Raw genomic sequence first — 13,276 nt, 5'->3', positions numbered from 1 at the left:
TTCCCGTGTGTGTGATAATGCCTTTTGTCTGAGTAAGACAGAGAATCCGAAGAGTTCAAGAGTGCAGCCGTCACTCTAACCCAGCGCAGCATCTCAACGGGAAGCCCCCTCTATTGCTGGGTTTTGTTGTCTTTCTTTATGTGCGGGTAAACAGACAGCAGTGACATCCACACAGGGAATAAGGAGGCTGCTGCGCTGCAACAGGAGATCATAAAACCCCACAATGGGTGTCACAGGGGACTTTTAGGTTTACAAAAGATATTTTTATTGGCTGAGGTCACAGACTTGTATTTCTGTTCCCTCTGCTCCCAATCCCCTGTGACATCGGCGGTAAGAAATCCTGTTCTTGATGTTTCGCTATAGTTTGTTCCGCCAGTGTGATATTTCCGTCTCCTAACATCCACTTTTGTCTCTTTTTCTCTGTCATTTTCTGCCCATATTTTCTCTCTATCGTCTCCTTTGTGATTCACTTCATAGTTTCACATATATTTTCGGTATGCAAATGAATCCCATGAATCAATGACTGTTGCCGTCCCTCTGGCAAAGTTGGAGCAACTGCTCCATTGTCATTTAGAATCAGGATAATTACTTCAGTAGTATCGTAATTGTAACCCATTGTGCAGGCCCTCAGAATCTTCTACACTCCATACATCTCTGCTGAGTAGTATAGTTGCAGAGGAACAGCGTTTACTGTAATTTTGTGTTATTGCTGCATGAAAGTGCAAAACTATTATTGGTACATTTCATGTTTGTTTTAAAGCTCGACAGTAGAGCGTTATTGACATTTCTCGTTTAAGCAATAACGGTCAAAGCTTTTGAGGCAAAGAAACATCTGAATCACAAGAACACAAATACAAACGGTTGAACAGCAGCTGAAAATTGAAAAAACAAACAAATATTCATCATATGCAAAATGTCACAAATCCTCTTTTCTCTCTCTCCATCTATTCCTTTCTCTTTCTCTGATGCACACACAAACACTTTGATGGCAGGCGTGCGTGTTGGAGGTTCTGTCACCCCAATATGGCGTGCCGTACCTCTCAGCCTCTCACGTATTCTCTTTGATGTCCCCAATATGTCGACGTTAGTCCAAACCGACGCAGCCACATGTTCAAAGAGCAGTCAGTCATCCTCTGCAGCACCTCAGCAGCTAATGAACCAAACACACTCCAAACATCACTGCAGTCTGTTGCGTAATGTGCACAGTTTAGGAAACAAATCTAACTTGTGGTCAAGTTTGCAATATTTTAGTATTTTTATTCACTTTATTTTATCATAGTTATTATTGTTTATTGTTAAGGACAGAATTTTACCAATCCGGGGCCCCATTTGATATGATTTCCTACAAATCTATTTTGGCACCCTTAAAGGCCCAGTTAGTAATTTTTTGTCCATATGAAATGACAGTTAGAGTCACATATATTTGAAGAGTTTGATTTATAAATTAGATGATCAGAATTGAAAATATATTCATGTTTTACTCCTTTCTTTTCAAAATTACTGATGTAAACACACCTTTAACAGCATCACTACATTAAAGCCCCTGGAAACTTGCTTTCTATAACATTAAATATTCATGACTAAGTAAGCAACAATCATATTTAAAGTTAAAAAACACTCAGCTAGTGTCCTATTTAAATATTGCTAAATCCTGATTGGTGTATGTGACATCACATTTTTCCAGTGAGAAGAGCACTGACAAAAACACAAATACAGAAATCTGTTAAGTGAAAAATAATTTCCTTTTTTACATTGAACATAAAAACCAAAAAAATTGGATTCATTTAGGATATTGAATGATCAATAAATCCCATCCAACATCCGAAATATAAAAAGGCTCTGATTGGGCCTTTTGAGACCTGCTTTGGAGCTGACCTGGAGTCAACCTAAAACAATGTCACTGCTATTGGATTTAGTGGAGCGCTTTAATGCCAGGGGCATAAAAATATTCTGGGGGAAACAATGCACTGTAGATACTGAAAAACTATCAACTAAGAACCAGGGTGAAAGCCACGTCCTATTTAAAGGGGAAAAGAAATACAGCTTTATACTTTACGAGGTCCTACAAATGTCAGTGCTGCAGAGAAGCCTGGCCTGTTTAAGATGAACCCCGTCTCCCACTGGCCGCAGGAAAATTTACTCCCACACACAAAGCCTTCATGAAGCAACACAGTTCACAGGACAAAGTCTGCTGGGTATTTGTAGCTAAAACACTCGCTAGCTTTACCGCTGGAAAAATATCAGAAATAATTGGCCATTAGTGTATTTGGGTTAAAGAAAATAATGAAACACTTTTTAAACAATGCAGTTGTTTGCCGGCACATGGGTGTACATCTCCATCCATATCTATGTTTGCGTGTATGTTTGAGGACGTAGCATTAGAGAGTGACGTACACAGTCATTACTACACAGCAGGTTACTGACAGGGCATTACGCTGTCCTGCGGCGGGCCTGCAAAATGATGCTCATTATGGCATCTCAGTTCAGATCCAGGCCTGATTGGCTCGCCTTTGCATGGCTCCTGGTTATCGTAGAGTGCGGCAGATGAAGAATCAGCAGAACAATCTCATTAAGGGAAAAGACAAACTTACAATAGTAGCTGAGATCAAACTATAAGAGGTAAATATTGACAAAGCAAGGCAGCAAGGCCAAACTCAGCAGCACTGCTCAAACTTGTTTGCGACCAGCAGTTTGTCTTTGATTTACTGCATCAATGCTGAACACTGCGCAGTAGGGCCACACTGTTCTGCAAAATCTGACTTCAGATTGTAGTTTCCTCAGTTATATTCAAACATTTTATTTGGAGTGTAGTTAAAACCAATCAAGATGTTGATGGTGACATTGTGGTAATGGGTTTATTTTCCTTAATTACAAATTTGATCATCATCATTTCTGTGAAGTAATTGAAAAATATTGTACAATTATTGTATTAAATACTTTCACCCAAGCAATGCTTGCTGTATATTTAATTCCTTTTAGGAGTGAATTGACCCTTCACTGAGCCCAACCCCCCTTAGTTACTGTTGCTATGCCAAATTGTTTTAGCACAGCACATAAGCAGTTTACAAATCAGTGCGCTGCTGCCAGAGAAGCTGCTGACTGAGATTACTCTGAGCAGCATGCATGGGAGTAAATTACAATATTATAGAGTTGTGGAAATTTCTTGCTTTCCCCCTGATGGTCTGAATAACTTGCTCCTGCACGGTGCTGCTATGGCGCGGTGCTGCTCTGTTCGACATGCCTGCTGAGCCCAGTTATGGTTGCTAAGTTTACGTAGGGGTTTTGTGAATGGTTAATTGTTAAAATGTTAAATAAAAAAATTCATGCAAACATTGTGGTTCATAGTATCAGTCTAGAGGATAAATGAACAAAAATAAAAAAGGAACTACACTATTCTGGAAAAAATATGAGTGATATTGACCGAGTAGAGGTAGCTCACCTGTTTCATTTCCCACTACATCGCTGCTGCTGTACTAACAATAAAGCAGAGCTGACAGCTCTCACTAACTGGGCAGCCAAACCATACGTGAGTGAGCTCAAGCTGTGTCTCACCTGAATCAGCTGTGATTTCCAGCAGAGTGTCTGACTTGTGTGAAAATATCCTCCCTTGAGGTTTTGAACAGTTTTTTCAAGCTACTATCTATCACCAGAGACAAGGCACATATACAAACCTGCCAACACTCCCGGGTTTCTCCCATATTTCAAGGCCATCACCCGGCACCCTCTCGTTTTGTTGTTTCTCCTGAGAAACGTATGAATAATTGTCATACACGGATACAAGTTTTGGGACACCCAAGTTGCCAGATAGTCTATGAAACACAGTCCACACTACATACAATTTCAACCCATCTGTCACCGCAACCTGGCAACCCACAACCCGATCCAAAGGGCGGGTTGACGGGCCATCATCAGGGCAGGGCGGTGTTCCAGCCCCCCACCGCCCCTCCGATACAAGCCATTTTCTCTGGTATCAGGCCATCTCCTTCATGTTTTGAAATACATTGCTAATATTAACCAGCATATCAATATGGAACTTCAAAGACAGGGCAACTTTTGAGAGATAAGCATGTATTTTTCATCTCATCCTCGCTTGCTATCAGCCAAATTTCTATCATGTAATTAAATCTAATTGCACATTCAGAGCAGTACAGCTTGATGGGTCTTCTTGCTAATTGGTCCCACATTAGAAACCACAATTACCACTGTGGCCGCAGGATAATGTGTTTTTTCCATCATCATTGTCACCTACTGTGGTCTCTTCCCATACACGTGTGGATTTATGTTTGTGTGCTTGTAGATGTGTGCTAAAATACTTTAATGCTAATTCATTCAGATTAAAAAGGGTTCATGTAAATCAGACCAACATAATACATATGGAGCTCCTCCTAAAAAAAATAAAGAGTAAACATGGTAAGTTGCTACAAGAAGAGGGAAAAATGTGGGTTTGAAAGGGGTATTACTTTCACAGTGATATCATGAATATCATCATGAATGAATGAATCAGTGAATGAATGAATCACTTCATATCTCGGGACACGTTATCTTGGATGTACACTACTTCCACCCATAAATTACATCCAGATGATGATAGTGATAATAAGAACAAGCAACAAAGCACGGGAATCCTGCACTTTGTCACTGTGTTAAGACTCCTCTGCCTAGAGTCTGTGATAAGGTGAACAGTAAAGCACATATCCATGTTATCTACAGTAGGAAGGCGATGTGGTGTATATGTACAATTCAACACACATTAACAATTTCTACAAATACCCAGGACCCACTCTAGTTTTGTTCATGTGCAATAGTTACACATATTGTTTATATTTACATGTTTTCGTATGTATTATATATAGCTTGTTTTAACCAAACTGCAACTCTTGAACCAAAGAGGGAGTTACAGAGGGACTGACTTGCTGTTTTCTTCCTGATTGTTCCTGTCACAGTTAAAGAGTAAATGCACTAGTGTGGACTGTACAGCTGCTTCAATTTGTTAAAGTTTAAGTGAACTGTATAGGGAGACTGGAAAAGAAACAGCACTTCAGGGCCTGTATTTATCAAGCATCTCTGAATCTCTCACAGGAATCGTGCTGGAAGTTAAACCAGGACTAAAAACACCTCAGAGTAGGACTGAGAGGTATTTATGAAGCTTCCTATTCTGACTTTCTGCCAGGAGAGGTAGAAACTATGATGAGGTACTGTATTGTAGTCTGACAGTTGCAGTGGTACAATTCAAAATGCTGAAAATAGCACCTTTTTATATGTAGTTTTAATGTATATAGGTAACTAAGTATATAGCTAGGTTATATATGCAAAAATATTAATGCATAGCTTACTTACCAGCCACTCGGTGGCTTAACAAGATACATGTTTAAACAACGTGTTTTAACCCTCTGTGGGTTGTTCTTCGACTGTCCAATCCCCCTTTCAGTGACACTTGTTAACGTATGAGTCTTTACAGGTGGGGGAAATTTGAGGTATTTCTGTAATGTCCCCAACTCTGCGCAATACACCATAACAATAAGAACATTTCTCAAATGTTATAACCACACCATCAGAAATTTAAAATTGGGGCTGCAACAACAGTTATTTTCATTATAGATTAAGCAAGCAATGAAGCCATCATTTTCTTGATGAATTGTTTTGTCATTGTGTCAAATCTGCATTTTCCCTGTTGCTTTAAGTTTGCGAGGAGCTTGGTCTTTGCACGTGGTCTCTTTTTCATCCCACACATGGCCAGGCACAAAAAAATGATAAATCTTTTGCCATAATGCGCGTTTTTCCGTGACGCAATCTCCTGCATCTCCTAACAGGTTAGGACTACTCTGGAGCTCTCCTAAATATCAGCCGAGATAGAAGTTAAGAAATTTGATAAAATCCTTTTACTCCAGGTCCCCAAAAGGCCAACCTTGCATCACTCAGGGTTTTTAGGCCAGTTAAGACTGATTTCAGACTCTGATATGCTTGATAAATACAGGCCCTGAACAGCTTCCATCCAATTAAGATTTTACACTTGGTTGGGTAAGTTCTCAATGCTTAGCAACTTGGTCATGCTGCCTGCCTTTGCTTGAGGAAAATACATTGTCTGGCAATCAATAAAATGTGCAGTTCAAAGGTCAAAAACAGTGTTCATTGTTTCCAATGTGTCACCACAGTCTGAACATTTAGAAAGTCTAAATCTGTCACACTAAAGTTCTTTTAGCTCTGCTCTGGTTCTTACCAAAGCATACACTGCCAAATCCTACCTTTTGACACATTGATTAGCTACTGCAGTTGCACACAATACCCAATTTGATCTGAATTTGGCTCCTGCTGAACACTGCTATGGGGGGAAAAAAGAGCTCTTCAGATATTTTTCACTGATTTCTTGTTGTTATTATAGTGTGTCTGATGGCCAAGACAGAAAATGAAGCAGAACAACAAAGGGGCCCTTTTAGTTAGTGGTGAATAAGGCTGAAGCCCCAAGCCAAGTCAGTTAATTTTTTTGTCCATTTGTTCTTCTATATATTATATATGTTAGGGGTTGTCCCCATCCCCATGAACGTTTCCACAATGGTATGACACTTTCCTGGGTTGGTTTTGAATTAATTTGTACAAATTACGTGTTATTTCATATATATTTGAACTTTCTATTTTGAAAAATTGACAGCCCTAGTTCAAACAAAATGCAAGGCGAATTTTAGAGTCAGCAAGATTTCATACAGAGTCCGTGGAAACTCACAATTAGACGTGAATTCATCCACGTTGCGCAAAATGACACAAGGACACGTCCGCACAAGTTGAAGAATTTCAAACTTAAAAAAAAAAATGTTAAAGAGTCCAAGGCCTTGATGAATCTTCTTCATATTTGTACAGAGGCCAGATGAAAATGAGGAGAGTGGAGGGAAATGAATTGCTGAGTTCTGAGATCAGTCAGAGGCTGAGCTGCCACTCAAACACACACACACACACTCCCACACACAAATCTGTGCTGCAAGCTAGCTTACAGCTAATGTCCATATGTAAAGTTCATAAATTGTCTGTTTGGGGTGAACAGTCCAGCAGTTAAATTTGTGACAGTGACGCAGCACAAAAATTTGCTTCGCTTTCTGTCTGAACACACCATAGTATCAAAAGTTGCTTCATTTTGCTATTTCAAGCACCTTAATTGTGTCCATGAGCTGTATGTCTCATCCTCTGCTGCAGTTCCAACTGCCGACTGTGTTGGTGAGCGGACTAAATCAGCAGCCAAACCACAATAACTAACTTCTCTTTCACCTCACTCAGTATCTTTGCCTCACGTCTCCTCCTCCTCCTCAGTTTGAAAACCTCTGATATATATGATGTTTCCTCCACCAAAAGCATTGAACATGTTTAGGTGTTAGTTAATTGCTGTGTTTAAGTGTCAGTGGAAAGGTGTTACATCCAAGATGTCCGAGACACATATTGTTTATATTTACATGTTTTCGTATGTATTATATATAGCTTGTTTTAACCAAACTGCAACTCTTGAACCAAAGAGGGAGTTACAGAGGGACTGACTTGCTGTTTTCTTCCTGATTGTTCCTGTCACAGTTAAAGAGTAAATGCACTAGTGTGGACTGTACAGCTGCTTCAATTTGTTAAAGATGTCCGAGACAGCAGCCAAACAGAGTTATGTTTTTACAATATTTTTGAAGTGTAATTCCTTCCACACCTCACCTATACACAGTGCTCTCCCCTAACATGCACCGATGTTTAACATATTGTTGGCATATGTTTAGAAGACCGGCTTCTGCTCTTGTATTCTCTATTTCTTCGCTGTGTCTCGTTACTGTTTGCGGCTCCGTCGACCCAATTTTCACATAGGGATCATTAAAGTTTTATCTTATCTTAAATCTGAAAGCCAAGAAGGAGAGAAAGAGAATGCAAGACAACAGAACTGAGAACTGGTGGTGGATATCAAAAGTGTTAATCACACCCTGCATCTCATCCTGTTGTCCCTGTGTACTCCATCTGACACGGCAGGCAAGCTTAAGCCGGTCTCCATTTAAATTGAAACTTAAGCTTGTCTGCTTACTTTGTTGAAGAGCTAAATGAGGCCAACATGAGAGACATACGGACCTGTCAGTGAATGTTTTGACCCCTACATGCTGGAGAGGAATAAATCTCAAATCTTTAAAAACTTAACTAAAGAGCTAACAGGAAAAATGACCCATAAAGCATTCGTATGTTAACATTTAAGTTATCATTTTATCAATACTTCACATTAATGGATCCTTTTTACTTTCAAACACAAAGACAAATTTCAGTTGCCCTACTGTTTATGTTTATTTCATGCCGTTAGTCCAAAACACCTACTTTCAGTACATAAAATATGCTAATTTGAACTGTTTATATTGTGTTAGCTACAAGAGGTAATTATTGATGTTGAGGGTCAGAGATAAAATATAATGTCATGTCAAGTGTTTTTAAACCAACCAAGTATCCAAAGCATCAAGCTTTAATGAAAAGTTAAAGGCTACATTTTTAATGAAAAAGTACATTCACTCTGACTGTACTGCATGTAACACCTGGCCTTAATCTAACTAAACTAAATATAATCAAATGTATAATGCAATAATCCTGATGATCCCGAATGATCATCATTTTAAAATGCTAATTTTCTGTAAATAATTTCAGTAGCCCATTGTTAAATAAACCTGGAGCTCACCCAGCACCATGCACCTGATGCTGAGAGGAGTCTGCAGGCTGGCTCAATAGGACGACACTCTGCTCGCTGCTGCATATTTTGTGACGCTGCAGATCATTTGCTCACACAGCTGTGTACAGATCATGTGTACAGGGACATGATCAACCAGGTTACTAAAGCTCTATGTAAACATGGTATTATATGATATTATGATCAAAACCGAGATGAGACTCAGGAACTGGATACTGTATGTGTGCAACTTGAGTTACACAGTAGTTAGTCGGTTAACAAAAGATATGATAAAAGATGATGATGACAATGAGAGTGAGCAATGTCAGCAGAACCACTTTAGATGTCAAACACGGTTGTTTTGCATATATTTCAGTGACATTTTGCAGGTGAACCACACCCTAAGCTGCTGCCGTTGGTTGAAAAGTTAAGTATTTTATCAGTGCTACGGTTGAGGAGCGTCTTTCTGTCCAGACCTTCCTGCCACAAGAGATCTGCACTGACATCCTCCCTCTGTGGATATTCTAAAAAATATACTATACGATGCTATACAAAATATTATAGGGAACCATTAAAGGTACCCTGTGGAGTTTTTGATCACTAATAGCTTTACAATTTTTTTATGAGGAAGGAAATGCATTCAACACATTTGTCAGGCCTCAAGGATACACACAATATGTTTTGATGAGTAACACTGAATGTAAACAGAAACTCTTGTTTGTTTATAAGAAAACTGCACAGGGCACCTTTTAAAGGAAACCTATTATGCAGGTTATGTTTTCTTAATACAGAACTTTTTCAGCTGTCAAATATGTCAAAAATACTTATACTGATTTTAATGTAGGCTAAGTGTGCTGTAAGATGCATAGTGAAAAAAAAATGAATTAAATTAAATATTGGATCCTAAGACATGGTCAGAACATCCATATGTGAAAGTCAGATACTGATAATACCTGCACATCAGCAGTTGAGGAGTCAGAGACACTCCTGCACGGCAATCATGTTGCTTATCTTATCCTAAATATGATTAAAACCATAAGTCACAACAGCGACACTAGTGTACATCTAAAAGTACTAATTGACAGACTATGTGATTAAATACAAACTAAAATATTAAAATATTTGGCTGTGAAAAGATAGATCCCCTAGGGCACCAAAATGCCCAGAAATGGCACTGTTGGTGTCTTTCTTAATCCTTAATATCACACCATCAATCATATTTAAAAACCCAAGCTTATGACATTTCATAATACCACCTGGGTTCCATAGCTCTTCACTGACAGCTGTCATTCCATATCTCTTTAATAACAATAAGAAATACACATAAAAAACAATACATGAAATTAATCGAATTTAGAACACAGTAGGCCTGTTCACAAACAATACAGTATTTACTGTACCAAATGTCCTAATGAAAATAATGTTTTGTGGCAAGAATCAAGCTTGCGCTGTAAATATATTCTGGGCACACACACAGTCTACAAATAAATCATCAGCTCTCCTAATAAAAAATAAAAACTCCATTTACAGTAAACCAACAGACTGAAGTGTATCTTCAGAACAGATCTAAATAAGTCACCTCATCCGTGCCGAAGTATTATCAAGTGTTTTTAATCAGGTTCATTGTTGTCTTTATGCTTATTTTGCATTCAAAGGAATCCAAACTCTGACTTTACTCCTCAGCAATGGATATGTGTGTGTTGTGTGTGTGTGTCTTATACAGCGTGTGGTGTAGCTAAGCAATCAGAGACTGGTAGATTTACACCCACAGCCGCTCCCTCCCTGATTCTGTCCGTACAAGACGTTATTGGATTACATGTGCTGGGAGATATTGAGTGTCTGCTGCTGTTGCTCACTTACTCTTCAGATTCAAAAGAATGAGCTCTGTGATTTCACTCTACAGTTTATACTGTAATACACAGGGATAACATGATTCTCTAAAACGAGAGGTTTCTGAATAATTAAAAAAACTGCAGTATCTGGTTGTAACAGTTAATGTCTTTCTGTGTCTTCTTTTCTCTCTCAGTCATGGTGTTACATAATTTTAAGCATAACCTTTCTGCCTGGCAGTGGGAAGATGGATAACTCCAAGTAGCTCTCATAGATGCATCACCTGATACAACTGATGTACGGCCCATAAACTCTTCGCAGGCACTAAAACAACAAGGGGGGCATGATACAAATGAGCACTGTACAAACGTCAACTTTAAACAGATAGCAGGTCCTTAACTCCCAGCTGTAAAAGCCGACAGTCAACACATATACAGTCCGCCACCTCCTCCAACATGCCAACATGACCGTATGAATCATGAGCGTGATACGATAAAGTGCTTACAGTCACCTTCAGCTGGTAAAGATTTCACTTTGCAGTCACATTTACAGTTTCATGATTTATATTTAGTATTATTTTCTCTCAAGTTTTTGAATGAATTTTTCTTCATTTCTTACATATCATATAAAGTAAAAAGAAAACTGCCTTCCAGCTGCTCTAAATGTTACAAGTAAACATGTTATATCTTGTTTGTTTAATCCGTACACAAACAGAAATGTAAAAACGAGAAGTTGTGGTTTTACAGGAGTTTTACAGTTATGTTATACTAGCTAAGCTAAGCACCTGCAGGCTGAAGCTTCATATTCAGGGTACAGTCATGAGCAGGGGTGTGTCATATCACATCGTTCATGATAATACCTGTATCATTTTTAATATGAAAAAAAAATCATATTGTGATAATGGCAACATTTCGACTTGTTGACATAATGATGTTGTGCACAGCAACAACAAGCATGGCTGAAAGCGAAAGTAACATTGCTACCGGCTCCACGGTTGAGTTGGTTCCAAAAAGGGGAGCTACTTCAGTAGTGGAAGTGGTGAGGTTACAAAGGATCAAGCAGTGTTTCCCACACATCGACTTTACTTGGTCGGGCCGCCCAGGTGTATTAACGGTGGACAGTCTCCCCTCGCTCTACCTGCGGTCTACTGACAATCGCACATGCTCTGCAGAGAAACACACAGAGAGAGGGAGTCTCCTACTTATGCCGTTATTTAGTAAAAGCTTGTTGGATGACATCGGCAGCTGTTGGTGCACAGTGCATTCATCCCTGCACACCATGTCGGAAAGCCTGCGGAATCGCCTCATCTTTGCCAACAGTTCAAAACAGTAGGCTAAACCACGGTTTTGCTGTGATAAAGAGTTGATGTCGAATAAAATATATGAATTCCTGTTTAGAAAAGTTAATTGCCCTAGTGTTACGTTAGCATGTCATTTTTCTAATCAAATCACATACCTCACCTCACTATTGCCAATAAGATCAGGTTTATTTCATCACTCAATATCTGCTATTTCATTTGTTGTGTTTGTTATTTTATCATATACCTTATTAATCTTTCATTCATTCAGTTATTAGGCATTTAGCTGTAAAACAATGCCCTCATTTAATCAGTAAGAAGTGATTAAGCAGAAGTGATTGGAAGCAGAAGACAAGGTCAGTCTTTCAAAAATAATTCAACCCTTCTTCAGAGACTGATCAACTTAATGATCCAAGTTTTAATTAACTTGGCTTTGTTTTTCCTGGTTTACCGGGCGGTGCCCCTTAACGAGTGTATTAAAGTGTAATTATTTGATTAAAGTAGTTGATTCTCTTCTCTACACTGGCATGGCCCTTTATAGTAACTCTCTCTCACTCTGCCACAGCCATTACCACCTCTGCCTCTTACCTGTCTGATGTGGCTCAGTATGCTCTACCTCACTCTCTGGTGTGGAGCCTTGTGGTTGCGCCTCATCTTAAATTGAATCATTAGAATCAGAATTAAGAATGCCATTGTTACCAGCATTTTCCATTCATTCCATTCAAAATTACTTGGGCATGGGAACTACTATTTAAAATAGCAAGTACCTTATATATGCTTTGTTGGTTCAACAATTCTAATCATTTCAATTCTGAACGTACAACTTTCATCTCTCACTGCAAAAAAATGCACTAAGACAACTGAACACTTCATTGTAGCCAGTAGAATTTTCATGGACGTTTATGTCCATGTGTTAACAGTGGCTTGACTCAATGCTTCTAGGTGAAGCCCAGGAATTAGACTGGAGTAGACTATATCTAGTTTTGTATGTAAAAATATGTATTGGAATACAGACCAAAATGTCATATAGGATTTCATGAACATATTTTCTGGCCTTACCATCCCATATTTCACTATAGCTATTCGGTCTCTCCATTGCGCTCTGAACTGGAGCTTTTGGAGTTAGACCCCTACAGAAAAGCACATTATGTTAAAGATGAAACTCATTAACAATACTACACACAGGTTTAATATACCGTGTATTTATCATTGATTGACCTATCGTTACTTCACATTAAATTAATTATGTAGGAGATGGTTGCTTGACATTTCTATCATAATGCTTCACCTGCTGGACTGCTGATAGTCTGAATCCAGCTCTGCAAAGTTAGCTCCTTAGCTGCCTCCATCAGCAGACTGCCTATATGTTAGCCAGCTAGCTAGCTAGCTAAGATTGGTTCACGTGATAGCATAATATAAGGCATTATTGCGCGACAAGATGCATATGCGACAAGCTGCGCATTGTTCTGAAGCATATGTCGCGATTTTTATTG

General features: G+C 38.9%; 1 protein-coding gene and 1 long non-coding RNA gene across 2 annotated transcripts in view; one reads left to right on the top strand and one right to left on the bottom strand.

Annotated features, from left to right (window-relative positions):
• Positions 1–13,276, top strand: part of LOC122872278 (beta-1,3-galactosyltransferase 1-like) — a 101,180-nt gene that overhangs the window by 63,075 nt on the left and 24,829 nt on the right. The window lies entirely within an intron of this gene.
• Positions 9,526–12,493, bottom strand: LOC122872279. Its single transcript, XR_006377062.1, has 3 exons — positions 12,372–12,493; positions 11,271–11,651; positions 9,526–10,810 (listed from the first exon to the last, which is right to left on the bottom strand). It is a non-coding gene; the product is annotated as an uncharacterized LOC122872279 (long non-coding RNA).

Source organism: Siniperca chuatsi, linkage group LG24, assembly GCF_020085105.1.
Source record: "Siniperca chuatsi isolate FFG_IHB_CAS linkage group LG24, ASM2008510v1, whole genome shotgun sequence".
NCBI classification, from domain to species: Eukaryota; Metazoa; Chordata; class Actinopteri; order Centrarchiformes; family Sinipercidae; genus Siniperca; species Siniperca chuatsi.
Note: the sequence above shows the minus strand (reverse complement) of the source record. Positions and strands in the feature narration are given on the sequence as shown.